This window comes from Pezoporus flaviventris, unplaced genomic scaffold (assembly GCF_033815535.1).
Source record: "Pezoporus flaviventris isolate CSIRO_AGI_PZ_B2104156 unplaced genomic scaffold, CSIRO_AGI_Pfla_v1 ptg000054l, whole genome shotgun sequence".
In the NCBI taxonomy this organism is placed as follows: Eukaryota; Metazoa; Chordata; class Aves; order Psittaciformes; family Psittacidae; genus Pezoporus; species Pezoporus flaviventris.
Window position 1 is genome coordinate 9,550,644 of NW_026892602.1, and position 20,001 is coordinate 9,570,644.

A 20,001-nucleotide genomic window follows, 5' to 3' on the forward strand; every position below is an offset into this window, starting at 1 on the left:
GAAGGGGAATGGCAATTGCTGCATTTTGATGTATTGCCACAATACTTTTCATATAAATATAGTGACCAGAATAAGGAAATTAGATTTAATTTGTATGCCTTTATGCAGTAAAGATATTTCTTCAAAGCATCATTTTGTGCTAGAAGTCAAAAGAGTATCTCTGAATAAGAACTGCTCACAGAAGAAAGAAGAGATAGTGCCAGGGTTATGCACAGCAGAGGGATAAAAAAAATCTGCTGCGTGGCATAACTATGTAGGGCTGTATAATTTCTTCAGATTGGGATGTACAGCATGTGTAGTTGTGTTCATGTAATGCACAAAAAGTTTGCCCTGCTTCACATAGAAGGGCTATCCTGGGAGCTACAGGGCAATCAGTCTTAGTTTCTACTTTTCCATAGACTTCTGTGGTATTTTCTGCAAGTCATTTCATTGCACCTAAGTTTCTTCATCTGTAAAATAAATCTTTCAAATACAATTGGATCAGCTTCATACAGCAAATTACATCTGATGCTGAATCATGTCTTTTATCTCTCTCTCTGCTTATTTTTATTGTGAGGTCCTCAGGGCAAAGACTATCACTTGAAGTCTCATATATAATAAAAGTCTCTTTAGCAACACAGATCCCATTCTCAGGGACTGGAAGCTTACTGCAGTAAAAATAAACAAATGTGTTCACCCACTGGAATTAAAATAAAGCCACCAAACCAAAGAAAATCTATACTTACGACCCTTTCTCATAAATATACTGGCCCCAAAACCAGATATACTGTTTAGGTACATCCCAGGACAGATGTAAAACACTGGCTACACTTCAGCCTTTGGCCAATTGGAAGTGTTAAGAAAAGCTTTCCTGCCACAGCAGAGCCACTTAGGGATAAAATAACAAAGACCAAGGGCTAGGAAACAGGGTACTAAATAGTTCAGTGGCCTTAACAAGGGACTGGAAAGGAATGTTGAAAACTGAATTTTCAGTTGTAGGAACAGGTTGGCTAGTCCAAACGTACCTAAACTGGAGAAAAAACTAAAGAGGGATTTTTGTGGTGATAGAGATGCACGGGAGAGTATCTGGAAAAGAATCAACAACACAAACAGGTCTGACTGTTCCTAGAGCCAGGGCTACAAGCCAGGTTTTGTGGCATGGCCACACAGCATGGAAAGACTCATTAAGAGTGCTTTCTTAGAAAACTGAAGCTAAAATCTTGTTCTTACTGAAAATGTCATCTGATACAGGTACAGAATAGAGATGCAAAATGAATAGAAATATGAAAGGGATTTGGTCTGCTGAGCAGTTTCAGAGCATGTTCACCATACTTCACCTGGTTAAAAATAAGAATGGCAAAGACAGATGTATTTTCTTTTTTAATGCCTAGATTTGATAGCTTTGAGTATTAATTACAAATAGAGGAGATAATAGGGTCATTAGGCCACAGAAACACTCTTGAAAACTGTGGGAGGAGGTGCTGAATTGTTGAAGTCAGTCCCTTCCACGTAAGCATGAGCTTTTTGCTCAGACAAAACTTAGTGTCTCCCACCAGATTCTGGTTGCAAATCCTGAGCCAAGGGTTGTGCCCTAATGGTAGGTTTGTGATACATAGCTCGTTACTTTTCATACATATTAAACTCATTCTGTTCAAAGAAGAGGTGTCTGGGGTCAGCAAATGCCTCATGATGCTCATTCCTTTTAATGACGTTAACACCTTATGTGGCAGTCATTGCGGTTTTGCTTGCTGTGCCTACATTTTAAAGAACGTTATTTTTTTTCCAGAAAAACATTTCAGTTCTTGCAATTAGTGCTTATTTTTGTAAATTAAGAAATGAAATGTGCCAAATTGTTCTCCTCTTTTTTCTCTCTTTGAGGGTTATTTGCAATGTAGCTTATGTTACTGTCTGTGTATCTACTGTGTGCTTTACAGGAAAATGAAATCATTACACAAAACACAAATTACTAGACCTCTTTCATAATCACAAACTCTTAATTGTCATGTAAGCACTAAGATCACTGTAATACATGCAGTAAAATGTCTCTGACTAATTTTTTTCTCCCAGGTTTAAAGGTCAATGAGAATATTTTTCTTTAATTTGACAGGCACACAAGAAATAATGCAAGACTCATTTATGGTCAGGTAATGCACAAAGAAATCTATAAATCAAGCTAAGGGGAATATTAGATCATGCTCATATCTGAACCCATCTGGCTTAGTTCACAAAAGAATCAATAAGAGGCAGAGAGCTCAGTACTACTTGTGATTTATACTCTTGCATCTAAGGGGAGAAACATTTGCAATTTTTAAGTCGCTTCATCTGAAACGAAAGGATATGAAAAAGAAGCTACAGATGGCTATTACAACATATGCATTAGGTAAGTAATCTGATGACGGATTATAGCTGCTGGAGGAAGGGATGGTTCTAGTGGTTCATTCCACTTAATGACTCAGCATATTGTTTTAGTATTTGGATCTTCCTCCCCCAAAGTGTATTGATACATAGCTGTCGAGAAATACAATTAGCTGGGTTTCCGTGTGGTTGATTTTCGTAAATGAATTGCAATTGATAGTTCTCAGGCACAGTACAGCTTATTGTAATATACATAACACCTAGCTTTTCTTCACCGTCTTCTTCCAAATACTACTTTCACCAATCAACCCCGCACCAAAAACGTATCATGGACAACTATTAATCCTACCCCACACCATATTATGCACGTAAGCTTCTGATCTTTTTGTGAACATCCAGGATTTACATGAAAGCTTTCTACCTATATAGTACATCTCTCAACTAAATAAAATCTCCAGCTGGCCTTAAGTTTAGTCTCCCTAAGAGGCAGGATGAAAAGTGTCAGACTGTGTTGCAGTACGCTGCATGAATGCACAGGGGTGGGAGGCAGAGGAGGAGCGAGAGATTTCGCAAAGCAATTAGAGTATGAAAAACAGATATTGCAGTGATGGGTGCCTTAATAGTATCAGGGAAACTGGGCAAGTAAAACATCCATTTCAGCTACAACGATTTGTTTTACATACAGTGCTAATATCCTTCATACAAATACTGACTGCAGCTTAATTCAAATCTAGAAAGACATTTAGACTAAAGGGAGAGCCTGACATATTTTTCTCCCAGCTAATGTGTACAAGTAGAATCAATAATTTTCCCAGTATATGTTGATAAATTATTACATCAGACATTATTGATCCAGCCAAAGAAGAAGGAGGTCAAAATAATGGAAATCAGATGATTGTGATTAAAAATGCTTGGGATATTCAGTTGGAAAAGGCTGATAACTAAAACGGTCTATGGGCTTTACGCTTATTGATTTAATAAATAGAATAAGCCTTGCTGATCCAAAACAAGGTTACTTGTATAGGTATTTCAGGGAGTCTATATGTTTTCTGTATGTGTTAGAATTACATTTTAGCTCAGCACACTGAAAGCATTCATTTTAAACATCTGTTCCTTTCAGTCACAATTTTCTACTGCATTTTGCTGCTGAGAACCCTTAGACTTCATTCTGGTTGTAGGCTTAGTACTCTTTCAAGTACTTATTTACAAGGTTTTCATATGTTTTTGTTATTATTAATAATGAATATGTTCATTAGTTTACACATGCTTTATAAACACTGGGCAGGATCCAGAAGCCTCCCATGTGAGTGGTGATGTGCTGAAGCTATGCTATTGATTCTTCCTTGCATATATCCTAGCAGAGAATAATACATCAGTGTTCCACCTTTCAACCCAAAAGATCCAAAATGTTTTCCAAACCAACGAGGACAGTGTGCCTGCTAGCAAAGATTTCATCATCCACCCCTGGAAGGCACCACCTTTAAGGCACTGTATGGCAATGGTCTGGTAATGCAAAGCATTCAGAGGCTGCACAGGCAGAGAACAGAGAATGCCATTATCACTCACCACACACAGCAGAGAAAAAAGTAGATGCAATTTATGTGATGGGTCATAGCCAGCATACAAAATCCACAACCTTCTCGCTCCTTGTCTTCATACCAATGGAGTCTCTTGTATTTTGGGAGTCCTACTTGTCTCTTTTTTTTTCTTCCCTTATTAGCTTTACAATCCAGGCTCTATTGCCCTACTGGGGGCTCAGTTTCCCTGTTGCAATCTCAGCCACCTACTTTCACACTTTTGTGGTTAACATGGCCTCCAGGTGCCTCTTTCCCATAGCACTCCTGCACCTTACATCCTCCAGCCAGCAATCCCCTATTTGCCCTTCCCACCTCCTCTGGGGTTGGATGACCTTTTTGCAGTACCACTCACCAACACCAGACACAGGGGTTTTGCTCTCAGTGCTGCTGTCTCTACCTTATGGCCTCCGGAAGTGAAGAATAGAGACTAGCGACAAAAGAGCTGCAACACAGACAAAACAACTTCACCCCACACCTTGCAAGGACTTAGAATGCTTTTGGTTAGGGCCGTACCTACCAGCTGGGGCTCGTAAAGGTGGAGTGGACCAGAGTCTGTTTCACCTGTTCCCTCACAAGTGCCATTTTCCCTGATACCTATAGAGGCAGGCTGGAGTGCTGCCTCTGGGAAGGGTAATTTAGCTGAGTGTATAATGCAAGTATTATTAAAATAGCCCTGAATTACAAAAGAGAAGCAGAGCTCCACTACATCTCTGGGAAGGGTGGGGGGTGGTCATGTCTCATCAGTTTCAAAAGTTCTTTTAAAATACAGTACCACAGGAAATGTGTATGTGCAGATGTGGCTCATTGAAAGTCAAAAATTCTCGTTCCATTTTCTTTCCACACTTGGGATTTTTCCAAAGTTTCTCTTGAGCATGAGAAACCAAGAATACTTTCCATAAGGTCTTCAGAAATTCCTTACTTTAGTTCTGGTGTAATGAATACCAAATGACTGTTGATTTGACAGTAGTTACAAAGCCTGGGCCACATGGGACAGCAGTACAGTGTGAAAAATGAAAACATCCATATGTACTTCTCATTTGCTGCAAGTAGAAGGTGATCCTGAAAATGAATTCTATATTTCTTCCCAATCATCTTTCATCATGGCCAATGCCTAAAAAGCTGTGTGTTATCCCTTGCCAGGAGCACATCTAGCAGTCACAACGGCTGCTAGGCGTTACATTGCCAGGGTGACAAAAGTCATCATCTGGATAGAAAATGATACAAGCTCCAGAGCACATGACTGGATCTGTCATACCTGTTCTGCATTATTTAAAGGTGTGATAGCTGAGCACAAGTTATATTGGCTAACTCAGTAGAGAAGCATCATAACCTTGATACTGGGTTATAGTTATGAATCTCCCTTAGACAGTACAATGCAAATGTTTCTTTCGGATAAGACCTACTATACTTGTTACCTGCTCTATAAGATGAAACTTCGACCAACATTATCCCACATCACCTTTATAGGTTCTTTTGCCTGACCAGGTTGTTTCATCCTAAAACTCTCCAAAATGAGCAGCATTAGAATGAGAAAGGCTGTGAAAGAGAGCAGAAACACTAATTCCCTGTGCCTGTACATGCTGTAAGATGAAGCAGACTCTTGAGTTACAGTAGTGGGATATGGCAAAGCTTTCTAGTCCTTCTGAAACAGCCCAAACCTTACTGCTGTGAGGCCAGTCTGTAAAGTATATGATGACATAGGGTGCTTAAAAGGCCATTGCTAAACATTTCCTTCTCTTTCCAGGCACTAAATTCAGCTTTGGACATTTACATTCCATAGTAGTTTAGGATTTGAGTAAGAAGCACTTCATGTCTGGGATTACACCCAAATTCAGGGAAGTCGTTTCAGATCTCTGAGGAGGAGTCATAGCCTAAAGAAGAAATGCAGTTGTCCTGTGCGCAGTGAGATGCCGAACACTGAGCACTTACAAGGCAACAGAGAGTAATTTAGTGTCCCTCAGCTGAAATGAGATATGATTTCCCCAGTGGGGAGTCCAGTATTTGTGCTATATTCAGGTGATAGTGTTTATGTATTGCTGTTGAAATGGTGTATTATGCCCAATGCTGCTATTTTTCTGGCCAAAGAGGCTAAACTATTATTTCTTGTTCATATGTTCTTTGTTTTGGTTTGACTTTTTTTCCCATGCAAAACCTCACTTCTTTAATGCTTGTTATTTAGAAACTTTGTGTTATGTAAATAAAAGCTGTGACCTTTGCCTTTCCAGGGGCTGGAGCTAGGTTAATGGAGAACAGTGCCAAGAGAGAGTAGGAGCAAGCAGGGTTAGAACACATTTTAAAATGCCATTTCTTGCTTGTAATTTATTCTTCGTACCGCTAGCGTTTCTCTGCAGAGATATTTATAAAAATAGGTGTTCCATACACTGTATATCACAGGTTTATTTAGGACTCTTGTTGAAGATTTACACTGCTCAAAAGAGCAGTCATACCAGATAATTCCATTTGCAAGCTTCAACAGAATGTTCCAGGAAAAGTGCAGCTATCACTGTGGAGAATTTTAATGATGGCACAGTTTACAGACAACTTATTTGGCAAACAAGTCTGCAGCAACAGACTCTTCAGCAAGTTCTTTTGCCAGTGGTGGTTTTCTCACTGTTTCTGCTGCCTGTTAAAACACACCTCACATCTACCTCCCAGCCCACTCCAGAAACTTCAGAACTGCATTTATCCTGCTAACTCTGCTCCTCATAAAAACACCTATCAGGAACTCAACTAAAAATGTTGCTGAGCAGCTCACAGACCTGACTGCGGAACTCGGCCACTGCTTGTTCTCTCATAAAATTTGTTAAGTAAATGGAAGTTTTGGCTTTGCCCTTATAATAAGGAAAATAAATAATAACTTCACTAATAATGTCATGTATGCAAGGTGACACTGGAAGAAGCTGAGTTAAAGTATTTCCTATTTTCTGGGAGATGCCTCACTAATTCACATCTTGCTAACCACAGGATTCCCTATTGCAGGATGGTGCTTTAGTAATCTGTTACCAACTGCTGGAGGGTGTGAGGAAAAGGGGAGCTGGTAACTCCCTCTCCTTACAGTTCCCACTTAACAGAGACCCTTTCTGTGCACATTTAGACCTGCAGAGACTCTCCAGAGGGACAGCCGCGATATCCTTGCTATATACTGCACATAATATGTAATAATAATAAAGTGCTATATATTGCACTTACGCAACTTAGATTCCCTTCTCTACAGGGAAATTGCTTTTCTGTGCCACAGCCTTAGTAACACCTAAGAACCTCCTCGCTTGACCACCTCTCGGTTACCAGTGCAGCAGGCTGTACATCCACTGAAAGAGAAAGACACTAAATGTACATGCCCTTCCCTTCACGACCATTCACTGGTGTCTGGAAAAAGAAATCTGAGCTACTCATTCTCACATTGTTCCTTTTCAGTAAATACATCAGGTTTTGCTGTTGCCAGTGTGACACCCCTTCATTAGCACAAGAAAAGCTCGTCAGTGTAATCCTATGTATATTGCACTGGAAAGCTTGCAAGATGCCACACTACTCCCCAGTGATTTTCTTCCTTTCTCTCGTTGCTTTTATACTGTCAGCTAGAACAAAAGGAGTTGCAGTTAATTATCTGAGTATTTGCTGAAACCACTAACCTACATCCCAGATAGTGTGAAACAGTTGCTTAACTGAAGTGCTTGGCAGATTTACACACCTTCTGGTTGTAAGTTAAAAAAAAAAAAAAAAAAATCTATTCCTGTTTTCAAATTTGCATATTCAGTTGGCTCTTATATAAAAAACCAAACATTTTACCATTTTCATTATTCTCCAGTAACTAAGCAAAAGGAGGAGGATTCAGTAGCTGGAATATTAAACTGAACCGTGGAAGGTCCAAACTCAGCCTCTTCTTGTGTACAGATTTCCCACTTCTCTAGGCAAGTTCTTCAGGTTCCTCTGCCTCAGCTTCTCATTTGTAAAATGCAAACAATAATATTGTTTTCACAACTATAGACTGTGAAAATCTCAGCTATGACAGTGACAGGGACGGTGCTGGTAACTATACGGATAAACTGTACTGCAAGAACAGAACATGGAGGGGTTTAATTTAGTGCTTTTGAGAATATATTTATCTCCATGAATATGGCTTACTTTCAGTGCCATTCTTTTGTGATGGACTGTTTCTCAGCTGAATCAGTTTTCTCAGTTCACTTCAATACCCAGCTCAAAGACATTAGGCTGGTATAACGCAGAAGGCAGGATGAGACAGCTAGAAGTATTAACTGCTCGAGTTGTGTGGCCACCAAACAGCAAATCATGGCCCTAGAGTTTCATGGATCTTTTTTTTTCTTTTTGCACAGTAGCACATGACCTAGCTAGAACTCAATTAATGTGTCCACAATAAATGTGATTTTGCATAGGGCTGTGACCTTGCATACAATATCTAAACAGATTGCATGCGAAGTCACAGCCACCTCACTGGCAGATACAAACTGAATGTCACCATCTATGCACCCACCATGTTGTCCTCACCCTTGATGATAATTAAATGTGATTTTTTTCCTCCTGGGCAAAAATCAAACATCTGCAAGATGTGGAGATTTTATCATGGGTGTGGAGGAAGAGGGTTCAGATGTCTCTCTTCTTGCTGATAATTGCTTAGTTTAATGAGGAAATTTTGCAGGTTTTTTAACCACTGCTTCTGTGCCTTGTTTAATTATTTGCATATGGCATCATCACGTTAAAAAGAGTGTGCATATACAGCACTTCTTTTCATTCTTGTATTAGACATTAATGAAAGGAAGCATGAGGATAAGGTTCTGGCTAATGATGATGGAAAATTAGTATCCAAACCCCAAAGGTGTCTTGAAAGATATACCAATGATAGATAAAGGTCCAAGGAGAGGAATTCAACACAAAATATTGCCTAGGCCCTTTTGAGCTGCTTCTCCTAGAGAGAAATTTAGTTTTGTAGTTACGGGGGAGGGTGGCAAGGAGCAAATACAGAAGGATCTAAGAGACTGCAACATGCACAGCAAGCGAGGCTGATAAACACAGCACAGACTAGACAACGGATGCCAGCATGGCATATACAGTAAAGGTTACACGCCTGGAGACCTACAGCCAAAGACAGATTCATGGCTTTTCTTTTTTTAAGTTTCAAGCTAGTGAAAAGTTGAGTGTCTGGAGAGGAACAACGGTTTATGCATTAGTCATAACATTTTGAAGGGTAGCAAATACACAGTCAGAAGCACAAGGTAGGAGGAAAACAGTTGCTAATTCTTTTCCTCTCTCATTCTGCAAGATTTAGCCTCCAACTCCTCTCAGGCATTTCAGCCAAACAAAAAGCCAGTTCAGAGAGGATCACATTCTTCTTACACTGTGCTACTGTATGCTTCGGCATCTCATTTACGATCTTGTGTATTTCTTTTCTGATAAGACTGAGTTTTAGTGTGAAGGGAAGAGATAGTGTTGATCATTAAGACTTACTGTTTTAGTCAATGGTAAGCAAGTGTGTAACAGAAGCCACATTTAACAGTAAGGGACTTTTTTGCCCAGCTTCACCCTTTCCTGCAGCTAAATAGGGAAGAGTTGCAGAAGTGAGGGTTGGGTGATGCTGCTGAGAGGGCTTGACCATTTCACCACCTCAGACAGGTCTTCACTTTCGGCGGTTGTTTATTTTCCTGATTGATAGACTCCTACTTTTTTTTCATAAGTTTGAATCCCTCTACAGATAAATAAGTCTACAAAAATAAGGCTGCTTTTTTAAGATACTTTTCAGAACAGTTTAGAAATATCTTATGTACACTCATCTTGAAAACTCCTCCACCACACAGCTGCTGTTCTCTGCCTGTGGTTGCTGTTTGTCTGCATAGTCTACCAAGTCCCCTGGGTTATCGCTTTAATGTCTTTAACATTAAAACACTTTAACAGGAAGTTCCTCATTATACATATGCAGAATAGGAAGAAAAAGGGTGAGGCAAGAAGGCGAAAAAGATAATGGAGGCAGCAAAGAAGCTACCACTAGTGGTTCAAGCCCAAATAGCTTTTCTTTATGTTTCAGTAGGTCCCTAAAACACAAATACATCCTAACCATTAGCCACAGGATGCACAGATTACTTACGTTAGTCTTGATGCTCTCAATTCTTTCTGGTTTACTGATCTCTGACAATATTTTGCACACAATTATCATATTGCAATTAAAGCATTCTTATGTGGGAAAGTCTTTAGTGCTTTCTTCACGTGCTGTGTGCTGGAAGCATGTTTAAACTGAAGCTAACGGTTTGAAGAGGTCTCAGATCCTCCCTGTTTTGCAATGCAGCATTTAATAATAAAGTCATTATGCTACTGAAAAGGGATGCAAAATTTGTATGTAAAAGCAAATTATAAAAAATATTAACTTTTCTTTTTTTCTTTCTCTTTTTTTTTTTTTCCAAAGTAATGGAGTGGGCTGGCTGGAAGCTGGGGAAGTCCAGAATGAAGTCTAAAATGGTGCACTTAACCCCTCTTTTATACCTGGTTATTTGATGGATGTAACACTGTGGTTCAGCCATTCTTAGCCTCACACAGCAAGATAGACTATGGGCAAAGCTGTAATTTTCACCATGGTGAAGGTACATAAACTCCAGTCATTGTTAGCCCTGAAGAGGGCTGCAGAGCTGAAACATTGCTATCTGGAACCACAGGAGTGCCTTTAATGGTTTCTCTAGTTTGTTAGATTAAACTTCTACAGCAACATGTGAAACCCAGAGCAGCACAGCTAAGTTTCAGTTTTAACCACAGGTTATTACTAGTGATCAGCCCACACATTGCTAATTGCAAGTGGGATAGAAATAATGTGGAGCCTGAATTGACTTTAAAAAAAATGTATTCTCCTCAAATCCTACGCTGTTTTTCCTCTGTTGGAGTGACACAACCATGAGCTGTCATCTGATGAGGCAGCAGGACATACAGTAATTACCAAAAGGCAGATTTCAGGCTCTGGGTATTTCCGTCTTGCTAGGGTAAGTAGAGGCATCGTTCTGGAGAGAAACTGCTAAGGAGCCAGAAGCTGCTTGAGCAAGAATTTTGACACCAGCTTAAGGTATCAGGAAACATCACCTGAGAGACACCAAGAATGCTAAAATTCATCGCCTAAACCCAGAAAGATGAAGGGATTTCCTTGTGAGTTACCACACAGAAAAGCTAGGAGGATGATCAGGGGGCTGGAGCACCTCCTGTGTGAAGACAGTCTCAGAAAGTTGGGGCTGTTCAGCCTGGAGAAGAGAAGGCTGCGTGGAGACCTCAGAGCAGCCTTCCAGTATCTGAAGGGGGCTTATAGGGATGCTGGGGAGGGACTCTTCATTAGGGACTGTAGTGACAGGACAGGAGGTAACGGGTTAAAACTTAAACAGGGGAAGTTTAGATTGGCTATAAGGAGGAAGTTCTTCACTATGAGGGTGGTGAGGCACTGGAATGGGCTGCCCAGGGAAGTTGTGAATGCTCCATCCCTGGCAGTGTTCAAGGCCAGGTTGAACAGAGCCTTGGGTGACCTGGTTTAGTGTGAGGTGTCCCTGCCCATGGCAGGGGGGTTGGAACTGGATGTTCTTAAGGTCCTTTCCAACTCTAACTATTCTAAGATTCTGTGATTCTGTCAGACAAAGAATGAGACATCCTGAAATTATTATTTCAGAAAACTACATGTGCTTGGAGTATAAATTACACTTGACTTGGTAAAAGGAACATACAAAGAGGGTTTTGTTTTCGGTGAACCTGTTTGTATGGTTTGTCATTTGTGCGTTTGTGCTTATTTTACTGTATTTACTCGAGCAGAAGGTTGGCTTCCAGTAAAAACAGAGCAAAGTAGGGCTGGTGGTGGCTGAGAGCTTTCAATCTGGGGTGTAGTTCCTTTCACTTTCTGTGGCATCGTTTTCCCCCTTTTCTGCAGTTCTGCAGTTGTGCCTGTTCAGGTGTTCATTCAGCAGGGCTGTCATTCAGGGCAAGTGGGAGCAGTGGGAGCACAGGAGCTTCTCCCAAAGAACATGAACTGTGTCCACTAGATCACTCCTAGATCACATTCCCTTCCTGGCACGCTCATTGCTTGGTGTCTCCTACCTTAACAAAGTACAGTATTTGACACACTGTTACAAAATATTTCTGTCTTTCAGAGTGCTATTTGTTTTCCTGTAATAAAATAAATCATAATTTTGATAACAGCTTATAAAGTTATTGCTTAAGTAGAAACATTTTTCCTTATCCTATCAATAAAATGCCTGGCTGAGCAATTTTGGAATCAGTCAAATGATTCACATTATTCTTTACTGTGAGAGTGGTGAGGCACTGGAATGGGTTGCCCAGGGAAGTTGTGAATGCTCCATCCCTGGTGGTGTTCAAGGCCGGGTTGGACAGAACCTTGGGTGACCTGGTTTAGTGTGAGGTGTCCCTGCCCATGGCAGGGGGGTTGGAACTGGATGATCTTAAGGTCCTTTCCAACTCTGTGATTCTGTGATCATTATTAGCTGTACATCCTTCTAGTATAGTGGAGCCCCACCATCTGAGAGCTGACATGCTCTCTCTGGCATGTTTAAATAGACACACTCTAAGGAATCCCCAGTAGCCGTTACATGGTGCCTGTGCTCAGGCAATGCAGATTTAGTCCTGTTGGCCTCAGTGTTGAGACTGGAAGGCATAAAATGTGCTGTATATCCAGAATTAATCTAGCTAAAGACTGTATAGCGCCAGGGCAGGATCTGGATCAACCTAATGAAAAAATAACAGGAAGAATGTCCTTCCTTCTTAAAACCAGGACTTCCCTCTGCTGAGAAGTGTTACGGTTTGCAGTTACTGCATCAAACTGATACAGCTCCATTTTCTTCCCTGGAGGCTGAAGTCCTAAAGAGTATTTTGTATCAATACTGCACGTATGATGTAACATGTATGTATTACAGAATTACAGTAATATTCACCATATTAGTTTTGTCAATATAGGACATAGAACTTAACTTTATCAAGGAAAGCACCTCTTACATCACAAAATTATGATCAAAGAACACATTTTCTGAAAGGTATCATTTTGTTAAAAAGCCATTTTGCCAAAGAAAATTGACTTGTTTTAATCAAAACTACAATGCTATTACAACATGGAGTAATAGAGGTGACTATACTTCCATGGGTATCTGGGTATAAAACGGTGAAACAAGATTACCTGTGAAATGAAGGAACGCAAGGACACTTGCTGTTACCTACCTACTACTCTACCTATAGGAGGGAGAAATCACATTGGAGAGATCTGTGTCAGGGAAAGAAAAGTCACGTGTCATTCAATTTTCCTGTTTTTCTGATTTCAAGTGTTCAAAATTCTTGAATGATGCTCTCCAAAGTAATGAGGTTTAAAAATAGTAAATGTCATAGCGCTTTCTGGATTTTATTCTACAATCAAAATAATTACAGCACTATTCAAGGTTAAGTGCCTTAATATTATTAATCATTCATTACATATGATTGAACTAAGGGCCAGCAGCATTCAAGCCAGTCCTGCAGACGCTTGCTAACTGTGTACTACCACTTTCCTAATATAAGTAGCATAACTTGGCTGTCTCTAGGGACTCTAGCAAAACATTAGCTTTTGTAACATGACTGGAAAGTCACCAAGTTTGGTTATTTTCAGTCTATGTGGGTGTAAGTTCCAGAAAAAGAGCTGGTTGGGGAATTCTCCAGCAGAAGGATATTCAGTAAGAAAATGCCCTTTTCACAGAACCCAAGTTTACTATGTGGAAAAACAAAGTCTGGAATTTTTCCCTGGGAGAATCAAAATGAAGGCTCGCCTGGCTGCTGCCTGCCAAACTCTCCTCAAAGCCCACTTTCGGCAAGAATTGAGTTTAACAGTTGCTTTCCAGGGAGGCTGCTGGAGGTTAACAGTCCCCAGCCCTCTGCCCTTCTGGAACGCGGACAGCTGTGAAGGGAGAGGAAGGGGATGAAGTGGGAAGAATGAGAGCCCTCTGTGTGCCTAGAAAACCCTTGGCAGTTCACAAGTTGTCCAGGTGGTTAGCAGCCAAACACAATGAGAACGCCAATTAAGGCCCCAATAAATTAATTTTTTCTGAAAATCTATTTCTTCAAAAACCTCACTTTGACATTTTGTCCTGATTCAATGCACCCCTTTTCCCCAAGGGAAAGGGTTTCTGTTTTCCAGACACTTCTGTCCAGGTATTGCAGGGCTCTCTGGGGACCCCCTTGCACCCACTCCTGTGTGTTGTAATGATGGCATCTGCTGGAGAGACCTTTCTGGCCATGGCTGCTGCCGCGTTGCATGGGGAAGGTCTGTCCCCAGGATGAGGCCTCCAGGGATATGTTGGGGTATCTGATAGCTGAGATCAGAAAAGTTCAAAACCACTGTACCAACAGAGCTATGAAATGTTTGTTCCAGCCGCAGCATAGAAGCATAGTTTTAATGGCACTTAAATAAATGGGCATCCTACAGCATTCTAGGCCATGAATATATTCATCTTTTTGCTTAGTTGCAGGAAATTGCAGTGATGGATTGACATCATTTTATAATTGCACGCGATGCATAACCAAAACAGAGGGCTCAGGCAGTGAGCTGCATTCTAACTAAATTCTCAATATTTGTTGACAACAAAAGTTCAGCTAGCATGATATAAGAACTGCATGTATAGTATGAAATATTAATTTACTATGCTTCAGTTGAGATTTTTAAGGTAGTCATATTTTCCTTGAATGCATGGGTTTATCATTATCAACCTGAACACAACTAGCACTCTTCAAGGTTTCTTGCTGAAAAGAAATTGAGCGTGCAAATACTCTTTCATCATAATCACAGTGGCAGTAGAGGGTAATTCATAAAAGAGCCAGAAATATATTGAAATTCAATATTTTTTTAGTTCAAATCAATATTAATAATTGCTTGCATTTTTAAAGTGCAATTTACAATTTAAAAATGTAAGGAGATCAACGTATAGTTGCTAACACATCAAATTTTCCTATTAAACATAAAGGCACAGTGAATTTACTTAAAAATGTTTCTTATAAAGCAGGAGAAGGCATTGATCTGTGAAAACAGCTATCTATTATTTATATCTACAACATTAGAATGGCTTTTAATTATAAATGAACTAAAAGGTCAGTAACTATTTTATTTTTAAGGTCTTGATTTTAAATTTGGATAGCTTAATACAAATATTTATGCACAGAAATATTTGGCTGTGGCCATGTGGGCTTAGAAATTCCTTTCAGTGATGGGAGGCCTCACAGTGGAAAGCACACAGAGGGATCAAGCACACAATGCAGCATCTACAGTCAAAACCCAATTCTTTTGGAACTTTTTACAGAACCATTGGAGTGACTTTGGAAAAGTTACAATAATTTTTCTAATTTCAGTAAGGGTCTTTGAATGCAAATGCCTCTATTTCAGTAACAAAGGCAAATATTTGTGTTTGTCGTAACGTCCCCTGTGCTATCAGCCACAACTTGATGAGTGTCAATTCACGGGGACAAGACAGTAATGCCAGCCCTGAAAGCCAGGCCCTGTCATGTGAGTAACCCAGCATGGTACAGGGCTAAACATACCAGACAGGAAAAGATTCCTGGTTTATATTATCTTTGCTGTTCAGTTACCCGAGCCTAATTCACCAGTACCAACATGCTGGTAAGTGTCTCAATAGTACAGCCAAGAGCACACTAGTGCTGGGGAGAGGAATACCAGAATATCCTTTTTCTACCCCAGAAGGATTCCTCTGTGTCACAAATACATTGGCAATAGCTCAGTCTCCTAAAGGTGGAACATCATTATGCCTGTCCACATTACATCAAAAAAAAAAAAAAAAAAGAGGAACGCACAGAAGATTGAGGCTGTGTCCACCTTCCCCTCACTGAATGCAGAAGCTGAGAAAGGATGGAGTTACAAAATGAGTCTGATGTCAAATGCACCGAGTCAATAGAGTATATCCATTCCTACAGAGTATCAATGTAACAACAGGAACATTCCCAGTGACATTTAATGATCTCCGATATTTACAGCACACAAGTATGCCTAGCAGCTAGTTGCCTTATCTGTTCTTATTACAAATCTGACAAAAAGTTTTTAAAAATAATCGAATAACAGCAAACCCAATAGTAATATTCTCCCACTGTACCAGCATTACAGAACTGGTTTTAAACATAGTTCATGCCCATTCTGGGTTCTTGTTATAGCTCAATATTGAAAACCACCTTCTGTTTCATAGGCTGAGTAGCTGCTCTGAAATCCATGTGTTTCCTCTGACTACTCTGAAATTTTGAGTGTCTGATATCCTGGTGCACAGTAGCATACAGAGAAGAACTGGAAGTGGGTTGCATGTAGGCATCTCAGTTCCTTATACACACACTGGTGTTTCCACTCCCCTGTGTAAATGGGCACCGATTGTCCTTTGCCAGACCACCTTGCACCTCCTTTCTCACGCAGTCCTGCAGTTACAGCAACCACCACCTAATGAAATAGCCACATTTCTGAACACAGACTGTGTGCCTCTGCTAGCAGATATGCACTCGTGCCTTTCAAAGTATGTATGTGCTGAAGCTGCAGGTGGTATTGCACCCCTTCCCCAAAGCTGACCTCTCGAAAAACCAAAACTTTCGGAAGTCAAGGAGCACAATGGTGTGGCAAATGCTCATCACCATATGTAAGCAATGCTTCAGTATAATCCTGATAAACTTACCCTCATGCTGCCTTCAAATAGGCATCATCTACCCCACATGCATCTTCTCCAGAAAAGTCCTGACCATGCCACAGCTCTAAGCCTCTGCAACTCCACCAGCTTCCACAGGTACTTTCCCTCAGTCACCATTACACAGAACCATTTCACTCCTGTTTAAGTGATGGCAAAGCCCTCAGATACTTCTTTTTCCCAATACACACCTAGGAGATGTCTCAGCTTGCAGATCTTCCCTTTAGTCCCGTGTGGTATGAGAAATGAAGGGGCTCAGTCCCTGCCACAGACTTGCTAGCCCATGTAACAACTATGTCTGTGCACACACAGCCAACTAATCTTTCAGTACGTAGTGCAGCTTTCCTTTATACATTGCAGTAACATGATAGCTGAAGTAAATATAAAAACTCCATTTCTTTTTGTTATAAATTACACTTCAAAATCAAACACAAGCATTTGTTTTGATTTCCTTTGCAATATATCCTAGGTTAAAATTTTCATCTGGTAAGAATATGTAAGAGGCATTTCAGAGAAAAAAAAAATATTTTTCCAACTAGATCTACTTACAGAATATTTCCTTTCAATTAGCTGCTGTGCTTCAACCGCCCAAATCAAGAAATAATTTAGCTCTGACATACGAGCAGTCTAAATGAAAAAGGACCTTGACTCAACATCTTTCATTAGGGAGAAAGCATTTGTAAAATTTCAGTAAGAACAAATTAGTCATCATGGCTCGGAGGATTAAGACGTGAAAACAGATGTACACCATTACAAAAGTTGTTCAAGTCAATAAAGGAGCCCTCTCCACTGCCCCAGCAAAATGTTCCATTGCAAAGTTATGAGAGCTATTTTCTTCTTTCTGGAGTAACCACAGTAGCACCACAATGAACTAGACGAAGTGTGAGCAGGAATTTGTTTTCTTTCTGCTTTTGCAGAAATTTTGCTGTGTTTTGCTAAGTGCTGAATTAAAACCACCCTCACCTGTGACAAAGCTTTTAATTCCTAGCTTACAGGGACTACTTCACAGTTTTCCTGTTTCTTTTGTTTGATTACAACTCCCAAAGAATCTCCTCCTCAGATACTTCTATTTTTTAGGAAAAGGAAATAACACTGGAGAATCAGGAATCTCCACACCATGCTACATGAACTGTGTTAGATATGGCACAAAGTTAAACCATCAAGTTGGAGGACAGGGCACTACACACAAACATACATAAAGCCACTTAAAATTCTTGTTACAAGAACTGTTCAAAATCTCATGATGTCAAGAAGGTTGGAATGTGAATAAAACTGTAATACAATGGATAGGAGCATATTGTTTATATATATATATACATATATATAAAACAGCTCATAGAATCTCTTAAGTTCTATCATCTTTTTTTCCTTGCCACGGCACCTCTAAAACTGCAGAGAAAACACTAATTTATAAAAGCAAACTCCAGTGTACATTTGTTTTACACTGACATAAAGGAAGGGACATATCTGGAGTGATGACTTGTTCGGTACTTATGAAAGTCCAGCTTATTCTAGGTGCATCATATCTTTTGAAAGAAGGTGTTTTCTTCTGGAATAGACAGATGATTCAATGGAAGAGACAAATGAAGCAACTTATGGACAACTGAAGAAGAGTATTTCAGGGATGGGCAGCCACCACTGTCATATGATGGTGCAATGATCTAAAATTCCCTTTGAAAATGTGATAGTTACTTTAAACAGAAGAGAGATTGAGGCAAGTGGAGAGAGGGGGAAGCACTTCAAATCAGGGTCTAACTAGAACCAAGTGGGCACTCAAAAAACTAGGAACTTTTCTGCTGTATTTTACAAGAGTTCATTGCTTTCAGCACAGTTTCCTATACCAAATACTGGAGGCGGGACAATATCCCTATAAATCCTGCTGCCAGGTAGAGACTGGGAGGGCAAGGCTGCCTGTGTGCAAGATCTGCCATGGAAATTGTGTGCCTCCACTCTGGCGTGGAAGAAAGCTGGACAATTTCATTTCTGACACTGACTATTTACACTGTCACAGCACAGCTCCTGTGAGATGTTAATTTGAAACAAAGCAAAGAAACCTTTTTTCATTCCAATTGCAAACCATTTTAAATACTATATTATAGCTTAGGAAAAGTATCATAACCCCTTTAGGACCTTGGAGAGGTGTGTCTATTAACTTGCTAAGGACCTGCTGCAGTACTGAGGAGATTAGTAACACATGACTCTACAATTTGCACCCAGAAGGACAGGAAAGAAATCTTCTCAACTTTGAAAGGATTATTTTGGTTGTTTACTGAGTGCTGTCCTTTTTGGTCTTAAACTGTAGATAAAAGTGGAAACCAGAAGTGCCTGTTTCCTATTGCAATGTGTGATGGAAATTAGAGAAGCAGCTTTAGCAGCTTTGCCAGGGGGTTTGAAATGGGAAAAAGGGGTCATGCGTTATCACTGTGATTTCAGCCACATAAAACAATGTCATAGCTTTTTGCAGTTATGCCAAAATTCAGATTTTGGCACATTATGTGGGTTAATATACCTTTTAGCAGGATTGAAGGCCAAAACTGGCATATGCAGCAGAGTAGAACTGGACCCACTGACGCTTGACAAAACAAGTTTCCATCAGAATAAAAGAAAGCCTCTAACCCCCTTTTGCCCACTCTTTGTCGTATATGGATTCATATGCATGTGAGCAGAAGAGGATCCTTTAATTCTCAGGATTCTCTTCATGTTGAGAAATCCCTATCTTGCATAATCGGAGGAGATGCTGAAAGCTAAGATGCATAATGACATCAATGACTGGAGAAAAGAATAGTAAGGCAGTAAGTTCTGTCTAATTTCCTACAACACTGATGGTGTGTGCTGGGTGGCTTTCAACATGGATGGTCAGCTCTGCATGTTCCTTCAGGATCGCTGGGACAGAGAAGAGTCTAATTCAGCTGTGGGGAGGAAGAGATGCCAGCTCATTGGGCAGGTCAGTGGGTCCAATTCCCCTCAGTGCCAACTCCTGCCTTGATCAGAAGAAACTTTAACTTCACCGGTGACTTCATCAAAGCAGGTTTCATTCTTTTCCCTGTATGAAGGAAAAATGTGAATCCAGATCTTTTCAGGAAAGAATTTTAGGGAGAATTTAGGGGCAGGGCATTTTGAACAGATCCAACTTAAATTTCTTATTTTATTCTGCTTCAAAATACCTTTTTTATTACATAGAGAGGAACACAATTATATATGAAGTTGCAATAAGCCAGACAAAATGTTTTGATTTGAAATACCAGCTGGAAACAAATTTGTCCTTTCCAAATCTCAGGGAAAATCAAAGATTTTTTTCTATTGATACATGAGCAAGAATTACAGTGTAAAAAAATTCAGCACCCAAAGATAACTGTTTGGGGAATGGAAGCAGCCACAGGATTAATAGTTCCCTACTTCTTTTTATACTAAAGAAGCTA

At 40.1% G+C, this 20,001-nt stretch overlaps 1 protein-coding gene across 3 annotated transcripts in view; it reads left to right on the top strand.

Moving 5' to 3' along the window:
* Positions 1 to 20,001, top strand: part of CHST8 (carbohydrate sulfotransferase 8) — a 176,228-nt gene that overhangs the window by 17,295 nt on the left and 138,932 nt on the right. The gene's annotated exons all lie outside the window — the stretch shown is intronic.